This window comes from Megalops cyprinoides, chromosome 23, assembly GCF_013368585.1.
Source record: "Megalops cyprinoides isolate fMegCyp1 chromosome 23, fMegCyp1.pri, whole genome shotgun sequence".
Taxonomy (NCBI): Eukaryota; Metazoa; Chordata; class Actinopteri; order Elopiformes; family Megalopidae; genus Megalops; species Megalops cyprinoides.
In genome coordinates, this window is record NC_050605.1 from 4,227,545 (window position 1) to 4,252,282 (window position 24,738).

General features: G+C 41.8%; 1 long non-coding RNA gene across 1 annotated transcript; it reads left to right on the plus strand.

The window, feature by feature from the left end:
- The first annotated feature begins 224 nt into the window (after positions 1-224).
- LOC118770471 lies at positions 225-6,164 on the plus strand. The gene is made up of 4 exons (XR_005004558.1): positions 225-381; positions 2,959-3,034; positions 5,121-5,340; positions 6,118-6,164. It is a non-coding gene; the product is annotated as an uncharacterized LOC118770471 (long non-coding RNA).
- Positions 6,165-24,738: the final 18,574 nt, after the last annotated feature.

Sequence of the window (24,738 nt, forward strand, 5' to 3'; positions counted from 1 at the left end):
TCTAGCCTGGTTTTTAAAAAATAGCCCCAGGGGTTGTTTTCCAAACAAAGCTTTCTCTGTTGTAATATGAAAAAACACGTGCAACTGTTGATTTCACATGCAAGTTTTATGCGCAACACAGTTGTATATATTAATGTTTAACTATCTGATAACACTCTTATTTGGTAATATAAATATTGCAAGTGCTTATCACCGCTGATCGGTAACACTCTGAAACACAACAAAGTCTTGTTCAGGTTGAGGAAACACTTGTAGTAAAAAGCGGCAGACACAAACAGGAAGAGGACAATTTGAAAGAGCGTAAAGAAGTTCATTGTCAGAAGTTCAAAGAAGAGGAATTGTAGGGTCGAAGATGTGTGGTCACGCTGGACACATAGAGAGGTGAAAAACATTGTTCTATTGACATTAAAATGAATCAAATTAGATCCCCAGCTAGTTCAGTATTGCAGTCACCTGTTATTACTTATAATCAATATGTGGTACTTATGATTTTATACAGTATGCTGTGTAATTTAATGTATAATATATGAAATAATGCATGCAATGCATGCAGATGTAATAATTTTGAATACATGAACCTTTCTGGCTTTCTTTCTTCCATATTTCAACATAAACTACCTTAATTGTGGCTGATAAGGGCTGTTCATTGAAACTGCATTTCTCCATTAGGTAGGTTGTAGACTTGGACAGTGTGGGACACTGGCTATTACCCAAGCAATGCCCCCCAGTGCCAGGAAGACCTCATCACAGCTGAATGCAATGGAGGGAGTGTTGAAACTGGTTGATGGCTCATTGTTGTGAGCTATGAAGATGTAGCCTGCTGGCACCAGCTGTGGATGGTGCTGTCCTTCACGGCAGAGGGGAGGACCCTGCCAAAATGAGGGGTGTAAACATGCCATAGGAGATAGTGTAACATGCCTTTTTGTCAGTATGCAAAGGAAAAGATGGCATGGCCAGGATGAGTGTAACAGCTGGTAGCGGCCCTGTGAAGAGGAATGCACTTTTTAATGATGTGGTACTGCATTAATGTGGGAGAAAAAATGGCAAAATGACTTTCTTTGATTCCACCATCTCTGTGGCTCCTATTCATGTTGGTGACAGCTTCCTGCATGGAGACCTTGTTCATCCCTACAACCCCTGGATGTTTTTGGGAAACATGATTAACCTGTTGTAGCTCTTGAACTGGTGATTTTTTTTCCTGGTCCTATTTTGACTTCAGAGGATACACGAGAATAACCTTGAGATGGTTTTCATACCATTACAGGGAGACCGCCTATAGACTATTCAGTATGGAATGGAGGGCAAAGAACTTCAAAAACAAGAAGTCATTACAGTATTTCAGAAATGAGGAATCCAGAGAAAAACAATCAATTACGACACAGTTCTGGCCTTAGACCTTTGGCTTCCTGTGAAAGCGTATTTTTCATGATTGTCATTTTCATGAAAACATTTATTTTCAAATTTAAGCCTTGCATTTAGTACAACTACCTTGTTCAGGAGACAGTGTGTCATTCACTTGTAATAAAAATGTCCACCTAACTCCATGTGAACATAGAGAATTATATTAAGGGTAGAATTAAATTGTAACATGAACTTGTCTTCCGTTCAGAAACCAATTATTGATTATGTGAAAATAATGTTATAGGAATGTTGGAAGAATGGCAAGAGCCATCCAATCTGTTTCCTTTTGTTGTTCAGACATGTTGTTACCTCTGACTTCACAGAAAAATGAAAAAACAGCTGAATACTTCAGATAAACCCAAATCCCATTCTACTTTACACTGTCTAATTCATGAAATGGAAATACAATCATTCTGTGTTCATGAAACTCAGACAAACTCTTGCTTTTGTTGTTCATAATGGGCTTGTCATTTGTGATTATCATTTAAAACACAAACTACTGATTTTCTTATCAGCTGAATATTTAATACGTAAAGTCACCTTCAAGATTCTATCCGTACCTTTCCGACCAAGAATGACAACATGTTAATTGTGTGTTATTTATAGCATCAAAAAGCACAGCCCAAGCAAAAGAAAAAAAAACATTTCAGTTTAAAAATATAAATTCTGCCATGTTTCTAAAGTCAGTCCTGCCATCCACTGAAATTTAAAACAATTTCTAACTGCTGTAATTTTTTCCCAAATTCTGGTCCTTTCATGTATCTACCAGTACAGATATTTGTAGCAGGGAGGTCAAGATTTTAAGATCAGCCCAAGCCTTGTTTTTAGGAACTGATACCAGAATGAATAATCTTTAACACTGACTAAGTGACTAAGCACTGTAGTTACAAGAGCAAACCCAAAACACAGGAAGTCAGGGCCAAAAATTTTCTCTCTCTATTTCTTTATCTCTCTCTTTCTCTCTCTCTCTTTCTATGCATATACGCACAGATGCATATACTGTTATGCCATATAATGAAATCAGTTTGACACAACACAATAGAAACATTCTGTCATTCTTTGTCATTTGCTGTCACATGCTGACTTCATTTCAGTGTGGTATTCAGTCTTGCTGTATTAAATCTATACTTATAGACTGTGTTTTCCCCACAAAGAGAGATTGCAGAACATTATGACCAGTGCTCTCCTGTTATGGCTCATCAAAGTTTTATTTCTTATATACTTTATATGAAACATAAATCTGTCACGCTTGTTTTAGAAGAAAAACCATTGCTGTCTGCCAAAAACACAGGAGAACACAGGGGACGCGCAATGACAGCCAGGAATGATTTACAGAAGAGCTGTGAATGCACTTTCAGCCACTCTTGTGAATCCCAGAATCTCGCTGAGTTTCGCTGTGCATTTCAGAGTTTCGGAGAGTCTCTCCTTTGTGCCTTTTTAGTATGTTCTCCAATGAGCAGCGCCAGGCGATGATTTTATGGGAAGGCGTCATTGCTGCTTGGTATTCATAACAGAGGCAGCATAGAATTGATGCGTTTCCACTGCTCTCTTTTCCAGGGAGGTGTATTCGAATGTCAAGCTGCCTCGCACTGCATAAACATGGATAACCTCGGACCCTGTGAATCATTCAGGGGTGAGTCATAGACACAGAACCCCCCCCCCCGGATTCAATCAAAAGTTATCCTCTGACTCACAACTAAATTGACATGTTTCTTATTCCTTGTTTATGTCCACAAACAGTTTTTTTATTGAACAGTATTCACAAACACTGTTTACTGACATCACCAGTTGACAGAATGAATGGACAAAAATTGTGTTTGTTCTGGGGGAAAAAAGAAGCCAAACGCATTAGAGGTAAGGGGAGATGTGGATTGGACCCGGGGGTCAGAGTTGTCTTCTTTTTTCCAGCACCAGGACAGACATAAAATGATAACACAGATACCATTTTGGATGGGTGTGGAGTGTCCTGTATGATTGCAGGTTCCTCCTGTGACACAACTCAAGGCAGGGGACTGATGGCTATAAATATGTTATACTACAGGTCATGATTGTTTTGTTTCAGGAATCCCATTTTCTGAAATTTTCTGAAGGACTGAATATACTTAATGTTATTCTTTGATAAGAGGAACGGAAGGAGATACATTGTGAAATGCCTTCCCTCTTTTGACTGATGGGACTTTGGCTTTTAACTTTTTCAAGTCACTGGCACCCGTGACAAAGAAATGTGCTTTATCTGAAATCACTGGCAACCCTGACAACATGTTGTGATTTCTGTGAAATCTCTTGCCAATGATGACAAAATTATGCGATTTCTCTGAAATCACTGGCAACCCTGACAACGTGATGTGATTTCCGTGAAATCTCTTGCCAATGACGACAAAACAATGTGATTTCTCTGAACTCACTGGTAGCCCTGACGACGCGGCATGGCGTGGCGTGACACCGTGTGGCTTCTCTGAAATAACTGACGACCCTGAGGAAAAAGACCCCGGTTTCTAGAAAAGGCAGAGAATGCCTTTCCATCCTCGCCTGTGATCGCTGTCTGTCTGTGGTCCCCTCTGCGGGTTTTGGTGGGTGACAGATCACTCAGAGGATACGACTGCAGGCGGACGATGAGGGGGAACACCACGTGGGCCGCCAGCCTTCCCTGCCAGCCTCAAACCTTTCTGCACGCTCTCCTCCTGTGTGCTCTGGTTGGAGACAGATCGCACTGAATTATAGACCACATTGACATCAATGATTGAGCAGGGGGCGATGAATAAATCAATCACTCTTGGCTTTTCGGGGCTCCGTTTGCAGTCAAAAGGGTGCCCCGAGGTGAACCAGACGCTCAGGTGAATGAGCACAAGATCACCGTGCACTGCACTCACTAAAGGTAGATGATGATACTTTTATTCTCCTCCAAAACTTCCTCTGCCTCCAAGTGTCTTACACAGAGGCTCTGCTCTTCCCGCCCATGTTGAAACAGCAGAGGCCTCCTCACTAGAATTTTTTTTTGTGCAGAGTGAGCGGGAAGTTTTTTTTATTATTACGTGGAATCGAACTGAACTCCTGTGTGGCCATGAAGGGTGTATTTCTAGAAGACAGTCCACTCAAAATTGCCTCAAGGCCTCTGCTGGAATAGTGTAGAGGCAGCCCCATAGGCTAATCTTCGTTTCCCGTACAGTGGATGGGATGCACTGATGTCTCCGCAGATCGAAGCCGGAGGGAGGAGATGGGGTTCATTTGATTTGAAAACTGTAACGTCTCATTCCATTTTGAATTGGTTTGGATTACACCCACAGGTCTATAGTCTCTATAGTGTTAATATACATGAGTCTGTACCTTAATAGCAGTAATAATGATTAAAGCTGTACATTGAGGGAAAATTGCATGCTCACATTGAACAATTTGAGAACAGTTTTTGGTCAGAAATAAGAAACTCTGGGAAAAAATAAAAATCTCTCCTGACAACCAACAACTCAAACATAAAAACACCACTGTTGTGTAGAACCATCAGCAAACATGGATGCTGGATTTGGCCTGCTTTCCAATGGAAATATTAAATTCAAAGACAAACTGCACACCAATGAAAAGACATTTTGTTGGGGAACCTTTCCTGTACTCTTGGGGAAATTGTGTGCTTATTCTAAAATTACAAAAAAAAAAAGTGTTCTTTTTTAGAGATAGCAGTAGTTTTAGAAGCAGAGGGCGGGTTCTGAGCGAGTTTCATTTGACAGGCTGAGAAAAGGTCGCAGATGGTGAGGGAGGGGCCAAGGTTAAAGGGGCAGACCAATAGGAAACCAACCTCTCAGGCTGCACTGCCCTGGCGGAAAACCCCTGGACCAGAAAGTGCAGCGCCCCCACTCGCGTTCTGGGAAGTGTTTTGGAAAAGCACTGTAGTGGAGCCAATTAATTCCCGGAGAGGAGTTGGGCGCAACTGGAGTCATGAAACTTGAGGTAAGAATGAAAGAACAAACTCAGAGAGTCAGAGAGAGTGAGAAACGGAGACAAAGAAACAGAGCAAGAAAGACATCTGATGCTTTTTTTTTGTTTTCACATGCCATTAAACTAAAGGAAAAAAAAACGGCACTTCACTAGGCAACTGCAGACGCATCATATAAAATATCCAACACCACCAACCCCATCACCTGCCCCACCCACCCAACACTAACTGTAACCACCCCCAAAAATAGAGAAAGAGAGAGAGGAAAGCCAGTTCAAGAAGCAACAAATGGAAAAAAGTGGTAGAGACATACCATCTGGCTGTTCTTGCCACTGCACCTATCACTAAGGATAAGTGAACTGCGTTGAAACGGTAATCAGTAGTTTCTCTGTGTTGCTCCACGTCCTCAGGGTGTAACTGCTATGCTGTTCTCGACAAAGTAACATAAAATGAATGGTGGAAGTGGAGAGTAAAGGTCATGGAGCTAGAATTGGGATTGTGGGTTCAACTCCTGTCTGGGGAACAGCAATGGTGCTCTTGAGAACAGTTCGAACTGAACTTCCCCTGAAGTATGAGTGGACTCCAGTATATCTGAGCCACTTAAGATCACAGTAAATCAAACTGAGTGGGCTCTGTGAGCAAATCATGACCTTGAACATGGTTTGACCTTCACATGAAAACACCTCACAGGACTAATAAATATCACACAGTACACATGCCTAACAGACCACAGTCCTTTGCAAAAAATGTTCCCCCCTCTAAGACCTTCTTGTGTGGGCTTTCTCTTACAGAGTACTTTCATCCGGGCAGAACCACAATTCATGCACGTGCATCCCTGGTATAACACAGAATTAATTATACCTCCGCAATAGGTAACCTCTCTCACATGTATACACTTTGCCCTTTGAGGTGATGTTATAATGATTAGCTCATGTTTTGCTTTCTGTCAATGTTAGTCGTGCTGACAGCGTTGTCATACTGCGTCTGGGTCTGACAGCTATCACAACATGTTGCCATCTGGGTGAAGAGCCAGCTGTCGCAAATTTTAAGCGGCGGGGTTTTCTACACCTTCCTGAAATCTTTTTTTTTTTTTTTTTACAGGAGAACCATGATGAAAATATGCCCTGTTCTATTTGCATAATCTTCACTTTTTCCCTTTCCACTAGGCAAACTGGGAAAATAATTCATGAAATATATGTGCATACTGATGAGTGTTTGCAGAGGAGGGAAATGACTCGGTAATCTCTCTCCCTACGGAGAGCCTCTTGCCTGAATTCCCAGCGGAACTCCCGACCCCAGACGCACGCCCATCCAGCTCCCCACAGGTTCCCCAGCACGCGCCTGACGGGTTGTGACAGCACCTGTCCCAAAAGTCGTCAGCGTCGAAGCCTGGGGTTTTGCTGCCGCTTTGTAACGACTTGGTGCCCCCTCCCATACCTCCTCCTCCCCCTCTTCACTTGCATGAGTTGAGTCCCCCCCCCCAAATCTAGTGGAGACTTCATTTGTTCCGTGGCTCTGTGTGAACATTGCTCTCTACTGTATTGTGCAGTAGCTAAGCTGATCCCAAGTCAGGAGGGGACATATGAGGAGTGTGTGAGAGAACTGCCTCTTTAGTGAACATTGTTTGTCATCACACCCATGGTGTGTGTGGATTGAATGAAAAAAAGAACGACAAAGACTGGTTATTGATGTGTGTGAAAGAGCAACTGTAACTCTGTGTGCGTGTGTGTGTGTGTGCGTGTGCGTGTGTGTAGTGAGGAGTTGCCATTTACTGCAGATTCAGTGCATGGTTTACACTGCAGATGGCTTGTCTCGAGTATGTCTTTGTATGACTTATTCCACTTAAAACACTTCTGAAGACACAATGCATAATGCACTTTGTAGGGAGATGACATTTATCCATGGACATTAATCGCTATAAAATAAACCCCTTTCTAGTCTTTTCACTTTGCTCAGTGATTGACAGCATTGATGTCTACAAGCAGACGCAGCACCGTCGCGCACGCCAAATACCCACACTTCCTCTTCACACGGAACATCACAAAACTAAGAGCACGGCCTTCGTCCTTTGAAACAAAAGAGCTTTGAAAGAAACAGAATCTATGAAATTGCCACGAAATCTTTCGCTTGAGGAGCACAGACTAGTGAAAGAGGTGTCTATTCAAGTTATAGCGCGATAAATCGTACACATTCTTGTTTTACGTTTCTGCCCAGTCAAAATGAAAGAAACAAGAACACATGACATAACCAGCACAGTAGCTTGCCAATGGCATAGATCTGCTGACCTGTTTTCTTTCATTTTGACCACAAATAATTATTCGAAAAAAGGAAAACTATTTTAACCGAACATAATTTAAAAAGAGAGAAAATTCGTTCTAATTGAGGCTGAAGATTGACTCCCCCACTAGTTGCAGATTCCCATGACACCAATTTCTTCCCAAAATGCGCAAAATTTTAAAAACAGTAGTCGACAATAGTCGGTTCACAGTCCTATTAAACCAGTTCACATTTCAAAATAATGAGTTTACTTCAGACTATTTAAACATGGTTGTACAACAACTTCTTCACTGAGAATTAACTTTGGGAGAGACAGGCAATTACGTTAAAGACTGGCAATTACGTTAATTGATGTTTACAGACATATCCCTATTTAATGTACCAGCTTCATCCATGCCCTTCGTGAAGATGGTTATGGATTCTACATTTAAAATTACTTGGATTGTCTGACTTATTCAACAAAGGATTTTCGGATATTTTAAAAAATATGATTTGTCCTCAGTAATTACCTGTTTAAATTGGACTGCTGAGAGTAATTACGATACAAACAATTTCATTTTCACCACTAAAAGACTAATTTACATCTTTTTCAAAAAAAAAAAAAAAATTTAATATTGCTCTTTCAGCTAGACAGCAGTTGACTTAATTACACTGCCCAGTAGCACGGTTACTGCCTTTAAATCTCTTATAACTCTACAACTTATACATATATCTCTGAATGAATATGTAGACAGTGACCTCAGCTGTAACATCATATAATTTTTAGGTAAGTTTCCTGTTTGCTCTCAGAAGTACCTTCACTGCTAGTCTCCTACAACTGTTTCTGTCAAATACTTCCTTGAAAATCGAAGATAAAGACTGTGTGTGAGCAGCACTCAATTCTGTCAAACTTAACGGTTTGCACAATGGAACATGACACACAGAAGGGGAAGATTCTCTCTGGTGCCCATTCACTCACACACATCAGATAAGGTGGAACCAGTTATTTCTCAGAACCACTATAACAGCAAACAGGTAGTAAAATCCCAGGTGCACAGAGAGAGTTATCACAGCTTTCATAACTGATGCTGAGACACATGTGGCCAAGCCCACAGATGGTCCCACTGTGAACGAAAGGGGTTCATGCTCCCCAGTCATTTTGTGATATTATTAAGGGCAATGCAGTGTGTCAGAAAGATGAGTCGCTGAGTCAGGGTGTTCTCTGTGGTGTGTCAGAGAGACGTGTCACTCTGTTGGGGTGTTCACTGTGGCATATCAGAGAAGCGTGTAATTGTGTCAGGGTGTTCACTGTGGCATGTCAGAGAGACATGTCACTGTGTCTCTGTGTACTCTGGTATGCGTGTGTGTGTGTATGTGTTTACGTGTGTGGTACCTTGGTGAAGCAGAGTAGCAGTGGTTGTGTGTAGCTGTCAGGTCTTTCACTCGCTGTCTATGTGGGCTGGAGGCAGGGTGGGTCACATGTAAGAGCTGAATATGATATGAAATTCCCCTCCACACACAGACACACACACAGTTTCTCTCTTACACATCCATATCCAGTCTTTGTCACTCTCTCACACAGTCACAGACATGCATGTACACCCAAAGTCTCTCTTTTTCATTTCCTCTCACAGCCAAATGCACACGCATTTTTTAAAAAAATCTTTTCTCACTCACCCTCTCACACAAATATACCCACAAGCTCTCTCTCACACACACACAATTATACAAAACCACACACTCACATTTTCTTTATCATTCTCTCTCTCTCTCTCGTGCGCGCACGCAGGCACGCGCGCGCACACACACACACACACACACACACACACACACACACACACACACACACACACACACACAGAGTCTCCCAGTAGCTTTCCATCTCACACAGACACACAAACTACCATGTGCTGGAGGTCAGATGTACCTAGACAGACAACACACTGCATGGCGATCATTCTGTCCGTTTACAGTGTTCGACACTTGACTTTTCGTGTTTGCATACTGTTCCATTCCAGATTATTCCGTGCCTCTTGCATAACTATACTGGCTATGCAAATGTTAGTCAAACGAAGTTTTTAAAGCTTTATCTTTGTCGTGAAAAACAGGCGCAGGGGAAACATTTCTGAATATCTTCTGAAACGCACAGGCACCTGCAACTTTCCTTCATGGGGGAAACAACCACAAAAAAACGATTACGTAAAATCACATCGAATCCAGCGTTTAATTTTTAGCCGGTAGTTGAGTAAGAGTAAGCATAGATTTTAACACGCCAAGCCCTTTATCTGATAATTTACATGGCCTCGTTTTTGTTTTAAAGTGACGCAAAAAGATCCGAGTCATACTCAGCGGGTTTCTGGAAAAACAAATGAGCCGTAACGTAACCCAAAATCTATGTGCTGGCGAAAACGAAGCAAGGCCGCGAGCTGTGGTCTTTTTCCGCTTAATAAGCAAGTTGCAACATTACGTGTTAGGGGATGCCTACCTGTGCAATCACGTCACCTCATATACGCAAAATGCGCATGACAAGCTAGCATACGGGGAGCATCTCTTGACCCAGCAGGAGCGGTCTTGGTCGCAGCGTCGTGTTCGCCTGCTGCATTTTCCATGATGCGTTAAAAAAGCGAACCGGCAGCGAGCGCAGACAGACGCTGCAAGCCACCGTCCGGGACCGAAGAGTGGATGACTCAGACCTGTAACAGCTTGGGACCCGGCCGGACCACTGCAGGGGGAAAAAAAATCAAGCCACGCTCCGGATAACGGCTGAGCGGGAACAAGAACTCTCCAGCTCGTCTCTATTTATACACTCGTGCAGCACTCCCTAGGGTTCCACTTGAACCAGGGTTTATGTGGAAGCAAATTTAATATGAATGCTTCTTATTCGGCATGTATCAATCAAGAGAAACCAGAAAAAGTGTAAAAACGATGAAAAGTGCAGCTGTGCAGTTACAAGTAATTAGCGCTGGTAATCATTCTAATGATTTAATAAACTGGGAAATCCAAGGTATATATGAAGGCTTTTGTTTATCCATCCGGTCTTGATATTGATATTGATATTGCATGGGAACGGCCTTATTTTTACTAATTATTACTGTGTTCATTTTGTATGGCTGGGTCCATTTTATTGGCTAAGCAGATGAAATTTCCACCAAATCTTATCACATTGTATGTAGGCACTTATAATTAATATGTGGAGGAAAAAATGTCACACTTTGAATTCCCCTCCATATGTGGATGCTGAATGAGTGTGAAAACCTCATGTGAAAAGAATTATAACCTCTTAGGCTTGTAGTTCATTAGCCAGGTGCAACCATTGAACTGCTGCCTTCATCTGTCTGTCAATCAATCTCTAAACAGGCTAATGAAGGCTATCAGAAGCCAGTTAACATGATCCAACAATCTAATTGAACCTGCCTTTTCAAGCTAAGGTATGAGTTATAAGGTGCAGCAATGCAGTGTAGTGGACCTGTAACACAATGAAGCCCAATCGAGTTTAGATTTTGTGTTTGGTAGCAGCAGTCAAAAAGCAAGGTCACCTTCATGGTCACCTTCATCTGCTTGTATTCCAAGAAAATGAAACAAACACATTAAGGTGATTTGACACAAAGTGACTCCAGCATTCTGTTACTGCATGACATCACTTGTAGATCACCACAGGGTGTACTTAATTAATTGAGGCCATTTAATTCTGTCTCATCCCAAGATGCATCTCACAAAGACTTGCATATCCCTCTGCTTAGCACTGTAGTCTATGATATCCCATGGTGTTCTGATCTGCTATCACAAAACCAAGAATGAATATAACCACTTCACAATAAAGAGGAGACGAGGCAGGAGTTCGTAGCCCAGACATTGCTATTTTGAGTCTGGGCTGTTTCATCAGATGACACTGACCTGGAGTCTGGAGCGGCGAGGCATAATTGGCTTGGTCTTGCTGGGTAATATGGGCTTGTGTCAGACAGCGTTCCCCTGGCTCACCACTATATCTGCACCTTCACCGAGCAAGTCGGGAGCCCCGGGTGATACTGCCTTTGATGTCTGCTTAAAACAAACAACTACGCTTGAAGATAATACTGACCCTGTGACCTTGCACAATTCTCTGCTAGATCGGCGGAATCTGTTAGGGATATCTTAACCGGTGTCTCGTGACCTTTAGTTGCTTCTGAGGGATTGATTTTCGTGTCATTTCCGCGGTGTTAGAAATGAACAAGTAACAAACAAACTGCTATGCCAGTGTCTGTTGTTTTAAGACTGAGGAGACTGGAATAAAAAAAAAGCAGACAAATGATCCTTATTGGAGTGCCTCCCGTTGAAGTATTTTCATCTCTCTCACTTAGCATCACATCAATGATCTCCCTTCACTCCATTGTTTGCCTCCTGCTGTCTCCATAAGGGCGGCTTGATTGCCCTAATGTCAGAGTGTGTTTAACAGAGCTTTCATGGAGGAGCTCTCACCTGTCAAAGGTACATCACAACACGGGAGGAGTAAGACATCTCCTCAGAAAGCATGCATGCCTACACACACATGCGCACACACACATCCACACATGCACACACATAAACACACATACACACACACATATGTGAGCGTGCACACACACACACACACACACATACACACGCATGCACGCGCACACATCCACACACATAAACACACATACGCGCGCACACAAACACATACACACACACACACATAAACACAGATACACGTGCACAAATGTACACACACACACACACGGTCACGCACAGCGAGAATGCACAGTATATCTTTTAACAAGGACTTATTGTGTATTGTCAGGAGGATTTGAGGATTAGCACAGACCCAATAGTTCCCATAGTCCACACTAATAGGATCGAGGGTTGCGTCTTGCCTTTCTTGAAGGGAACAACTGGGTTGTGGAGATGTGGGACAGCTTATTCTGTTTCTGTTTCTATGCTAGTGTGTGTGTTTGCATGCGTGTATGTGTGTCTGCCTGTCTGTGAGTGTCTGTCTGTGTGTCTGTGTATGTGTCTGCACATGCATGTGTGTGTGTGTCTGTGTGTGTTTTGGAGGATGACATTTATTCAAACTGAGTTTGTGAGCCCGTTGGCTGTGATCAGTAATAAGAGCTCCTCAGGGGTCTGATTCTCATTCACTCTGAGGGAATGGAGTAATAGCAAGTGTCAGGTCTTTAAGTCAGTCAATCCCGGAGTCTTAGATTTTCTACTCCTCTGTCTCCTATGGCTGTCAGCTGCTCCTGGCTACGGTGAGGGACTGTGCTATGAAGAAATGATTTTCATTGCACCAAATTGCAGTTGACAATGATTCATTTAGCATACACAAACAAATGCAAAAGAACAAGATATTTTTCACTCATACTAATAACAAAAACAATGTGTTACTGTGAAACGCACATTGTATTTCACCTACTCTGTCATATAATAATAGGGCTGCAAAAAAACTGCAAATCAAATTAAATGTGCTCTGCTCTTTGGATAGGTAGGCGGTTAGTTATTTGTCTCTTGGAGGAGTTTGTGCATGGCGGTTGCTGAGTGCCAAGACTGAGTGAGAGGTTGGGGGTTCTGACACACCTGGGTGGTAGGCATGCCGTTCACACCTTGTTGGGGTGTGGGGCAGGCTGTGGGGCCTTCACTGTGAAACAGGGAGGACATTAAAGTCTGTGCCCTCTTTCTCTCTTTCTCTCTCTCTGTCTCGGTTATTTTATCACACCGCTCAGCATTTAACTGTAGCTAATCGTCAAGAAAAGTGGCATGAATGAATGAAGAGATGGAAGGTGTGTCGAGTCGGGGGGGGTCGACGGTGTACTGGAATCTTCGGAGCGGTTGCCTTCTGCTCCGGTTTCCATGGCAACGCGATGAACGAACGTGCGAGCGCTCCCTCGGTCCCGCTGCTGCGTACGGTGACGGCTCTGGATTTTACTCCCGTTTCCTCGGGGAGGGGAAGAAAAAAGAAGAATAAACAAACAATAGTGCCTTTCATCCCGCCCTTCGCTGCTGCTGCAAAATGTCCCTCTCTCCTCGTCGTGTTTCGGCACGCGCAGAAGAAAAAATACATTTCCGTAGGCAAAAAAAAGCTATTTCGCCGAGAGAGATGGAATCGGGGAAAGGACCATCTGATCTGCAAGTCGGCAAACGGGGACAGACCCGGAAAAGATAAACTCGGCATCCGTTCATTAAAACGAATGGCATGATTTCTTGATGTTGAGACGTTTAAATATTTAACAAATTGGTTGAAAAGAGTACTGAAATTTTAATGACTTCTCACCTGGGAAGAATCTTTTCCCTGTTATATCTGAGTGAAACGATGTACCCTAAAGAACTGGACAATTCTCCAAAAGTTGCTTTGCCTTCAACTCTATTTAAATCAGTCGAGTAAGGCAAACCCCCGCACGAAGTGCGAAGCAGAGCGAATTTCTTACAGGTGCTTTCAGAAAGACGCCATTCTTTCCTTCCCCTAACCTGCAGAAAATGAGCAGGCCTAATGTAGTGTGACTGTATAATGACTGAGGCCTGCAGTCTGAGAAATGGAGAAGTCTGTTTCTGGTGTGTGGGTTATTTTAGTCTCTGTATAGAAACTGTGGTTAAAAGCTCAACTTCCTCTCATTCAGAGGGGGAAAAATTGAACAGCATGCTGATGGCCGTACCCCTTGCACGCTCAGTGCATACTCTGTGATGGCTGTGCTCTGGCTTTCATGTGTGCATATCTTACGCATACTGCTTTGGCACGATAAGATTAAAAAGCTCACTTTGTTGCAGTCATGCACAGCATAGTGTGTGGTTTATGTGTGTGTGGTACTGTACTGTATTGTGTGTGTGTGTGCGTATGTGTGTGTGTTTGTGTGAGCGTGTGCACACACGCATTGTGTGTTAGCAGAATGCAATCACACAGATAGCCTTGCATAATCAGTCTAATGTTGATCTATTTAGTTAATGAATGACAAATTCGTTTTGATGAATGAACAAACTTTCAGAGCTTCCAACCCAGATTAAAGCAGCAATTTAATTTAAAGTGACAAACTGAAGAAGGACTTGTTTACAGATCTATTGTTTTATTAAATTAATACTAAACACAACTAAATACAAACTGCACAAATTTCTTTGCAGCACCTACAATAAATACATATAACCTGTAATCTCTTCTGTAAGTATAAATGATACAGCAATGTTGTTGCAGCAACATTGTAAAGTTCCATCACTGAGTGGGGGGGGGGGGGTTGGTGATACCATCATACCTTGCATAGCTTAAGTGTGATAAGAGAACACAAACTATACAAAGAAAGATGTAAAGAAGCATTATTTTAAAAAGAAATCCCCATCAAAGTGTATTTCTAATAAATCATTTTTACAATTGTCTTGTGCCAGACAGACTACGTAGTGCCCACAGATGTAAATGTAATTAACTGGGAAGTATACGAGCATGGCAAGGTCTCCCCTATTCTGTTCAAATGAAAGCAACTGATTTTTGTTACTAGGCTAAACCTCCTAGGCCAAAGTTTGTTCAGTTGGTTAGCAAATTAAAATCTTGATAAATCACTAAAACAAAAAAAAAGTTCAATTATTTAGCACATTGTATCGAATGACCCCCATTTTTTATTTAAGTCAGTCAAGCATGGAAGGTGAGACAAAATAAATTGAGATACATGTCTTTTTTTTTTTGTTAAATTGAGCTGGCTGGATAACTGCCATCCCACAGATAATATCGTAAATGCAACTGTTTGGCTGTAGATCTAACTAGCTGATGTTAAGTTACTGAGCATTGTGACCATTGCTGGTTAATTGGATTATGAAGGTGAGTTTTTCTCTCACTCCTAACCCAAGAAAAACCTTGCCTGGTTTTCTATGGGGAAAGGTTACGTCCAAGTAGCCCGCAGCATGAGGTGCCTGATTGGTTGCCATTCTTTCAATCACACACACCCATGGGCAAGGGCAAGGAAAGGTACAGACATTAGGAAATTTATCCATTGTGATTGGACCATGGCTTAAAAAGTTCATCCTATCACAGCTCAGCAAGGAGGATAAACAAGTGTAATGTAATATTCCATAAAATAGCCTAAACTATGTTTCTGTCTGCTAGGCAGGTTAGGATCAAACCATGTGCTAAGGGAATTACTGCTCAGCGCTTCAAGTTCTTGTACCCCCAAGGCCAAATGCCACAAGGTCTCTCTTATTCTTAATTGTATTTTTCTCTCTCTCATGAACTGCCACTCAAGCAACAACACTGGAGATATTTTTAGCTGGTTCTTCAGCCCTCTACATGCATTGAGTCTTCAGCTCTCCCCCCAGGTAAACAGGCAGGATGCCGCTATGTGGGCTCTTAGGTGATCCCAGGGACTTAGTCAGGTCAGCGCTACAGACTTGGTACTGGCACTATGGTGCCATTCGTGACAATGGCACAACACTGACTTCAGGATCCTTAACTCTCAGAACAACAGCAGTGAGTCACACAAAAGTGCTTCCTGTTCGGCCCTGGGGACAGCAGGTGGATGTCCACATTCACGAGTTTGGCAAGGAACATTGATGGATCACATAGGGAGGTTGCAGACATTGCTGTGAGCATGGTACTGATTGTTGGGTTCATTGAGTTTAAAGATATCCCTCTTTGTTAGCTTTCTTGTGTCTGGTTGTTGGACAAAGTAGTATTGGGGGATCTCCAAGAAAATAGCAAATGAATGAAATAAGATGCATCACCTAGAATCCAAATTTTATAATCTCTTCACCCTGAAAGTGACTCATGATCACATGTATTGTTGGGATTCTTGGAATTTTACGATGATGTCACAATGTTCAGCTCACCACCCCGCCCCCAAAGAAGGCCCAATCAGAGAAGGCATTGTCCTATTAGTCATCAATTCACTCTGTCGCCAAGGGAAACACACCAGTGCAATAATGGAGAGAATTAAAAATGGATAACAATACTGTATCATGCTGTGAGCAGAAATGAACAGTGACAGAAAAAGAATTCCTTCTTGAAAACAGAACAGTGGAAAGTATGGACAGATGCAGATGACATATAACTCACAATGAGCTGTCTCTTGCTCAGTTCCTCCTTTTGCATAGGAACAAAAATGTAATTCAACAGAAAAAAGCTTTGAATCATTGTCTCTGCTTAAGAACCTTTATTAACTGTTATACGTTAACCTTAATAGCATTGCACAGAGCAAAACTGCATTACTCACAAACAGTGAATTTTATTCCAGAGAACACAAAGGTCACATGTATTCAGACTCGTTGTTGGTATTTTGTAAATCTTCCTCTGGCATGAACTACACCGACAAGAGGCTTTGTGCAGTGTTCCATGAGATTCTGGCACTTTTGATTTATAATTTGCAAGCAGCAATAATTAGCTCTCTGTAATATCATAAATATTTATTTATAACATTTTACATTTTTAAGTAGAAAAAAAACAGTCTATGAAGGGCTCTCTCTCCCTCTCTCTCTCTCTCTCTCTCTCTCTCTACATATATATATATATATATATATATATATATATATATATATATATATATATATATATATATATATACATGTTTTATATATTTTATATTTGTCAATGCATTTATGCATTTGTATGTGCATTCGCTTCAGTGGTAGAGAGGCAAATGTGAAACATGTCAAGGACGTGCTTGGGGAAGAACCTTGTTTTACTGTAAATTGTTTAGCAAATTGCTACAAGTAACAGGGCATTCCCGGAGAGCCTCCTGCACGATTCTCATTAATTCGGAGGGGAAGAGGCTCTTTTTTTCCTAGCACCGAGGGACACGTGACAGCGCAGTGCTACAGCTTTTTAATCTCCCATGCCCCGTCGTCAACCAGACCATGCTGCCCTCTGGGAATTCTCCCAGATGCAACACACCCTATATTCCCGGTTATCAGAGTTACGGCGCCCGGCAGAGGAATTACACAGAGAACACTGTGTTTGGCTTCTGACTCACATGGAAGTGGGATGGACCGTGGTTTCCTGGAAACTGCCTGGCAACAAGGGAGCAATTACTGAACAGCTCCCCTTCATTGTATTACAAGGATAAAAAAAAAATAAAAAAAACGGAAAACACTTCACATAAGGACTTAGGAACATCTGTTGCTCCTTAGGGTAAATTGGGTTGTCGGCAGTTGCAACTTGTTATAAACGTTTATAAGTGTCTATTAACATTGTTACGACAAGTTCTTGCCGCTTCTGGTTAAGGATTATCAATTGGGATTGCTTACTTGCATTTCACAGCACAACCTGCATCAGGACAAGCAGAAACAGATCCTGTAACATCCATTAGTCCAGAGTACTGCTTCATTCATGAGTGTGGGAGAGTTCATCTCTCTGTCCTCCTGCCAATGAACTCACTGACAGAGGGACACAAACCGCTTTCGATTCAGTGAAATTTTGCACAGGCCAGTAATGTGTAATCATTGTCACCTTGATTGTCTGTGCAACAGACAGTGCTGTGGTCCAGAAGGAGCCCCGCTGTGGTGTCTGATCAGTTCCTACTGTGACCTTATCTTCTCCATGCCTGTTTGTACAAGGTCACCTTCCTTACAACAGTAATTATGTCTGGTAATAGAAGGTTAGCTTCCACACAGCTGTTAAGCATGCCTGTTTATACAAAGCTACTCCTCTTACAAGGCAAGTTTTGTCTCTTTACACAAGGTTACATTCCCTACAAAAGTAACAATGTCTATTCTTACAAAGCTACCCCTCTTACAAGGGACTTTGTGTCTCTTCTTACAAGGTTACATTCCCTGCAAAAGTAACTATGTCTGTTTACACAAAGCTACCCCTCTTACACAATACATGTTGTCTCTTTATATAAGGTTACCTTCCTTACAAGAGTATGCGTATGTGTATGCAAGACTTTCCTTCAAGAGCAATTGTGTATGTTTTACACTGTTTTACACCTCCGTCAAAATAGTCACTGTATGCTACTATTGCATCTGTCAGTGCTGTAACTGTGACAGGACTATACTCTGCCCCTTCTCTCACTGGAATACATTCATCTGAAGCTCTGCTTCTTCCCGCACAATAAGAGCCATCCATCACGCACTGTTGTCCTTTTTACCGTAATAACTGTGCATAATGCATTATCGTTTCGCTAACCCGTAACAACCCTGCCCGCTTAATACATTTTCCTTTCTTTTACAGTAATATCTAATGTCACTGCTCCTCCTCTTACAGTACAGTAATAACTCAGTTACAGTAATAACTACTTGTTTAATGCGCTAGTGGCTCTCCCATATTAATAACTATGCATGAGAGATACTAATACTTCATGAATGCTGATAACTGTTTGGTATTGTTTTTTTCTTTTCTTTGCAGTATGATCTTTTTCTTTACATACACGGGTCCGACTCTTGCTCTAATGATTTTTACTGTGTACACATTGCATTGGGGCTCCTGGATATCAGCCAAGACCCTCTTTATTGGGAAAGGAGTTGTGCGACATGCGAATATGAATTGTCAATGCAAAAATAAGTAGGTTACACTCATATTAGCCATTCTCGTATAAATATTCATCGTGAAAATAACAGCGTTTCCGAAAGAAAACGAGCAGTCTGGGAAAACAAAAGGGGAAGTGTGGAAACGGAATATTCCATTTTTCATTTATAATTCATTTTCTGCAAACGCTTGTCAGACGTGAGGTCTCGCAGCACCGCTGAGTGAGGAACGCAGCGCGGAGCAGGCACTTGATGAAGAGATTGATGAAAAAAAGGTTAAAACATCTGAAGCACGAGGGTTTCTTAACGTCTTGATCTGCGTTAGTTGTGTTGCTTTCATTCGTTTCCTGGTGAATTTAACAACGTTAACGTTGATGGTACATTGCCCAAAAGCGCAGAAAAACTAGCCTCCCTTTTTGTTGTGATCTAAATTTTTCATTATGGAATGAATGAATGGATATGGTTTTTCACTCTCCCCCTCCCCCCCTCTCTCTCTCTGTCCTGAATGAGGACGGCACTATTTCAGAAACACGATATTTTCACTGTCAGGAAAGTCCCTGACAAGCAAAAAATGAAACAGGAAAAGGAAATAAAACTGGAATATAAATTCCAGTTCTTTAAAATGGATCATATTTCACCTCAGCTTCTGGTGTTCAATTCTGACGTGGCTCTAAGAGAGAGGTGCAATCTGAAGACGAGCTGTCTGATATCTCTAGACCTGCAGATAAGTCTTTTCTAGACGTCAAGCTCTTCTCCAGATGCATGATCTACCCATTGAGTTAGTGTAAGGCGGGACACCAGAGTCTTATGTCTCTTTTGCACATTGAGAACAGAGACAAGGGAATGCCTTATACAGCAGCGTCTACTGGTGGAGGAGGCAGGAACTGCAGCCACAGAACACCAGGCACAAGGCAGTTGTTGATGTGGCATGGACTGTGACTCCAAACAACAAACAGTGCTTTGTCTGTTGTTTATCGTTCAGTCCTTTACACGGTCACACTCACAGCTATTTTGTTGTGTACAATGGCCAGGAACAAAGCACTGACCAGAGACCAGAGAAGGAAAGAAAATGCATTGAGAGTACACTCTCAGTGACAGTGTCTGTTGTGTGATATAGATTGGCACTATGTTTAAACGGTATTTTCATTTCTGTAAGTTTTATTATTTCATTTGGTGGTAAGTAAAGAGTAAAGTAAAGGCGGACCATAAAACTACTATTCACATATGTTTTTTTTTTATTTTAATTTATAAAAAATTTATATAGTTGGTTCTGTAATTTGATCTAATCGTATGCTTTATTGATGTCCCTAGTTAGCCACTCTTTTCAACTGTTATTTTGACTCATAAGTCTACCTAGCAAAGTGTAGCAGGATAGTTCAACATGCTGAACTCAGATCAGCCTCCCTGAAGACATTAGAAAGGGCAAACATGGAGAATTACCTATCAAACACCCACTACACATATATTGACACAAGCACGGAATCACTCTCACATCAGGAGCTAATAGGATGAGCGACGCAAACTATTCTGTCCTGTACGTTTTTTTCAGCTTTAATGCTCCACTGAGAGCCACTGTAAGAAAAACTAAAGTGAGAGTAGTGGAATAGTAAGAGTCTCTGCTGTTGAAATACACAATAGACAGATTCTGTGCAAGTATGACAAAACTGCAGTTGTGTAGATCTTATGCTAGTGCAAAGAACAGGAAAAGCCCTCAGGCAGATCTTGCGTTCTTACTTCCATTGTCACGTGACCCCTTCCATCTTTTTATTCGCGTGTTTGTGTTAGCATGCCTGCCTCCTCTTTCCCGTTCACTTCCTGGTCCTCCCTGCTGACCTGTCACAGGCTATCCCGGAGACGTTCCAACAAACCAGCCTTCTGTGGAATCCCTTGTTAGTGAAAGCTCTACTTCCACGGAATCGCCTCTCTGTAACAGCTCCGCTTCCTTTGAACTCTCCCCGTTTGCCAACGCTCTAATTCTGGGGAATCTCCGGTATTGTGAAAGCTCTGTGGAATCTATTATCTGTGAATGCCAGACTTTTAAACCACCCCTCCCCAGCCTTTTTGGTGCATATCTGCCTTCTGTGCAATCTCAGGTCTGTGAAAGCTCTACCTTTGCAGAGCATTCTCACTCTGAATGCTGGACCTGTCAAGATTCTCCTATTTTAGCAAACACCTCTCCTCTGAAATCTCCCATCTGTGCAAACCTCCATTCTGCAAATTCAGCCGATATGCTTCCACCAATCTACCGGAGCTGCTCCAAAGGGATCAGTTACAAAGCTACGCTGCAAATTGTTTTAGAATTTCCCATGGCTTTTTTGTTGGCTGCGAGTACAACCTCGTACTTCTTTTGATTCCTCTCCCAAGGGTCACAAAACAGAAACGATATTCTTTCAAACACAGGAGCGTTCTCCACGCTCACAACGCGAACTCGATGTTTCAAAAGCCCCTGAGCGCGCCTAGGAAATTCAAGACCGGGTTTCACTTTGCATCCCTCGGCCCCAAATTATGCAACCCCCCCCCCCCCCCACCCCTAATCCAAACTGGAGATACGCGCACATTTCACGAGAAGAAGGTGTAAAGGTCTTCGAGTGAGACTGAGGCTTTAACACTAAAGGGAGAGTGTAATACCAGACGTGCGTGTGAGGGAACAGAGGGGTTCGGAGGCAGAGAATCTCTTTGAAGTGGGATGAGAAGTGGGGGTGTTGAGTACCAGGTGCTGAAATAAGCCAAAAAAAAAAAAAACCCTATTTGAAAGATAAGACCTTTGAGAGCTCAAGTCATTTATATAAAAGCTTTAATGAATTATGTATATGTGCAAGAAGCACTTGTTCAGTACGCTGGAGTCGGAGTGATTATGTAGGCAGTGACAGCGCCCCGATTCTCCCTTTGCAGTGGATGAATGAGATACACGATTTCGACGCGGGAACGCAAACGGATTCGAGGAAACGTGGTTGAAAATGCGGCACTCAGATAAACTATCCGTCTGCCGAGACACGTCCTGTCTGAGGCTTCTGTCTGATGAACGGTGTCAGATATAATGCAAAAAAGGTGACTAAAAGGCACTTGTTAGGGAAAGAACTTCATCCTAGTTCCTCATTAAAGCGCTCTCCAATTAGCGCTCAGGCATGAAAGCCCTTGTTTTTTCAACATCGCACAGAGTAAAGCAGGTCGTGACGGAGCGGGTGTGATAAGAAGTGAACCTCTTTTTATTCTCTTTTTTTCCCCCTCACACTGTGAATCATCATCGGTAAGCACTTTTCAAAATTCCTGAGAAGACCGAGATTTTTGTTCTTCAGATGTCATTTACAACTGGAGACAAGAACGAAAGACAGAACGAGAAATAGAGAGAGAGACTTTGACTTTTAAGCTTCCTTTATTTAAAACAATAAACAACAAGACTCCACAGACATTATTACACATCAATATTTTCTGTATGTCAAAACTCAACCTATATACTGTACATATTAGGGAATGATAACTTTGTGTTATTCAGAAGGATAGCTGCTACTTTCTTTTTATCCTTTTCACACTACATTACAGGTCATGGTGTGCAGCTGCGGAAATATTTCGAGATACCCTTAAGTCAGGGCTTTGCTGTACTGAGCTCATTATATTTATTGTATTAATTTATGGGTGAATCCAAAATGTGGTTGTTTTAATAAAAGGTGTAAAGTTGGTTTAATAAAATTCAGTTAAATAGAACTTCACAGAAGATAGAGAGGTAACATAGGTGGGGACATTAATTGAGGAAAAGGAGGGGAGTTACATTAGAAATCAATTTAATTGTTATTAGTAGAGATGGACATGGTACAGAATCATATCAGTTTGTTCTTACAACACAATACAGGAATACAAAAATGACTGATTTTGCATTACAGTTCTGATCGTTGAACAGAGGGCAATTCAGTAACTGGATCCTGTGTGAAATAATTACATTACATAGGATTCGCAAGCCACTCTGGGCCAATTTGTAGAAACATTGAGGCAAGCTCATAAAATCCCTATAACTTGAACTCAACATTGAGGATGTTAAATGTACTCAGCCCCCCCCCCCCCCCCCAGCACCACTCATTGTGATTCATGTGGTGAATTAGTCTGCGTCCGTACCTTACCCATCCTCCACGTCCAGGCCCTCAAGGCCTCCTCACCAAGGTCTTACCAGCCCGTTTCAGCCTGTTCTGCATATTAGACCGAAGGCTTTCCTCTTTAAATCCAATAACGTGGAGGTCACATCCAGCGGGAGTGCTCTCCAGGCCTGCTTCAGAGCCAGTGCTGCCCACAGCTGAACAACAGCCCAAAGTTTTAAAGATGAAAAATAGCTGACTTGCTGGATGTCAGCTGAAACTCTTGCTGTGGCCATTGTACAGTTTCCCACAATAATAATGACGTTCACAAGCATACAGCAAGTTGTTAATCCAGTCACTGATTGTGAAAACATACAGTACATGCAAGTCACTCCAGCTGAGCAAATTGTTATTGCCTTGTTGGGCTCTATTGCTATACAACTGCTCAATGTAATCTAAAATGACAGTAATAGGATCAGGACAAGAATTAATGGCTGGTTTCTCGCCCTCTAGTGGTAGAATTTGGGAGATGCTCACTCAGTGTGTCAGTTGGTGAGGGCCGACATCTACAGGCTTATCTTCTCCATCTGTAGCCAAACATAATGTTTAAAGCTTAAAAGGACCATATACAAACACTTATATATAGATACTAGATTACAGGTACATAGAAAGAGGTAATCATGGAAAATATATACAAGAAAAAAATTAACACATTATCGTGATGAAATGTTGTATTGTGCTTTCTGCAAATATTTATCAACAAATATAATCGTAGGCATTGTGATCAAACAGAGTCGCACTGTTGAAAAATGTAAGAGCTTGTCTTTTTTCTTCTCTTTTCTTCATCTTGCTTTCCCTTGTGTGGGTGTAATCACTCTCTGTCAGGATATGAAGCACACAGTATTGATGTTGAGACACTGTTTCCAATGGAAATATCAATGCAGAAAGATATTTTCAAACAGCTGCTCTCCCACTCCTCTCTGCCTGTCAAGATTGGTACGGAAAGACATTATGGGTAAAAAAACTGTTTCTCTACAAAAGTTGTTTTTAATAGTGCAGGTGGCCGTTGATCACCAAGGAAACTGGTGTTGTGCAGAGATAAGGGCACATTTGCCAAACACAGCTGGGGGTTCAGATGTAAAGCTAACGCTTTGCACGGCTTAAAAATCCAAAAAAAAATGGCTTCACTCACTCATTAACACATTAACAAATTTTTTTCCTTCTTGATTTATACCATAAAACCAATTACTGACACGGTGATCAAGACACTTGATTATAGTTTATAAATAATAACTAATAGGTCAAACCTGTTTTGGTTCTGAAGTTATTTTTACAGGAAAGGCCAAAAGTCTTCTTATATATTCTTGGTGTAAATATGTAATGTCAGTATTCTCAGGAAGGTGGTGCTTCTCAATAGCAGCAGTGTCTCTGTCTGAGATTCAAACTCATAACTCCTAGAGGCAGTAGCTTCCAGTCCAAATCATTGTCACACATGACAACCCTCGACAGCTTCCAGGAATGATTGACCAGGACCTTGAGGGGCTCCAGAAGTTATTGATCAGAACTTTGATCGCTTAGATAATTACTGATCAGGACACCAATGGATTAGTTAGTTACAAACAGTAAATGGTTATTGATTGAGGCCAGTACTCATTGATCAGGACTCCA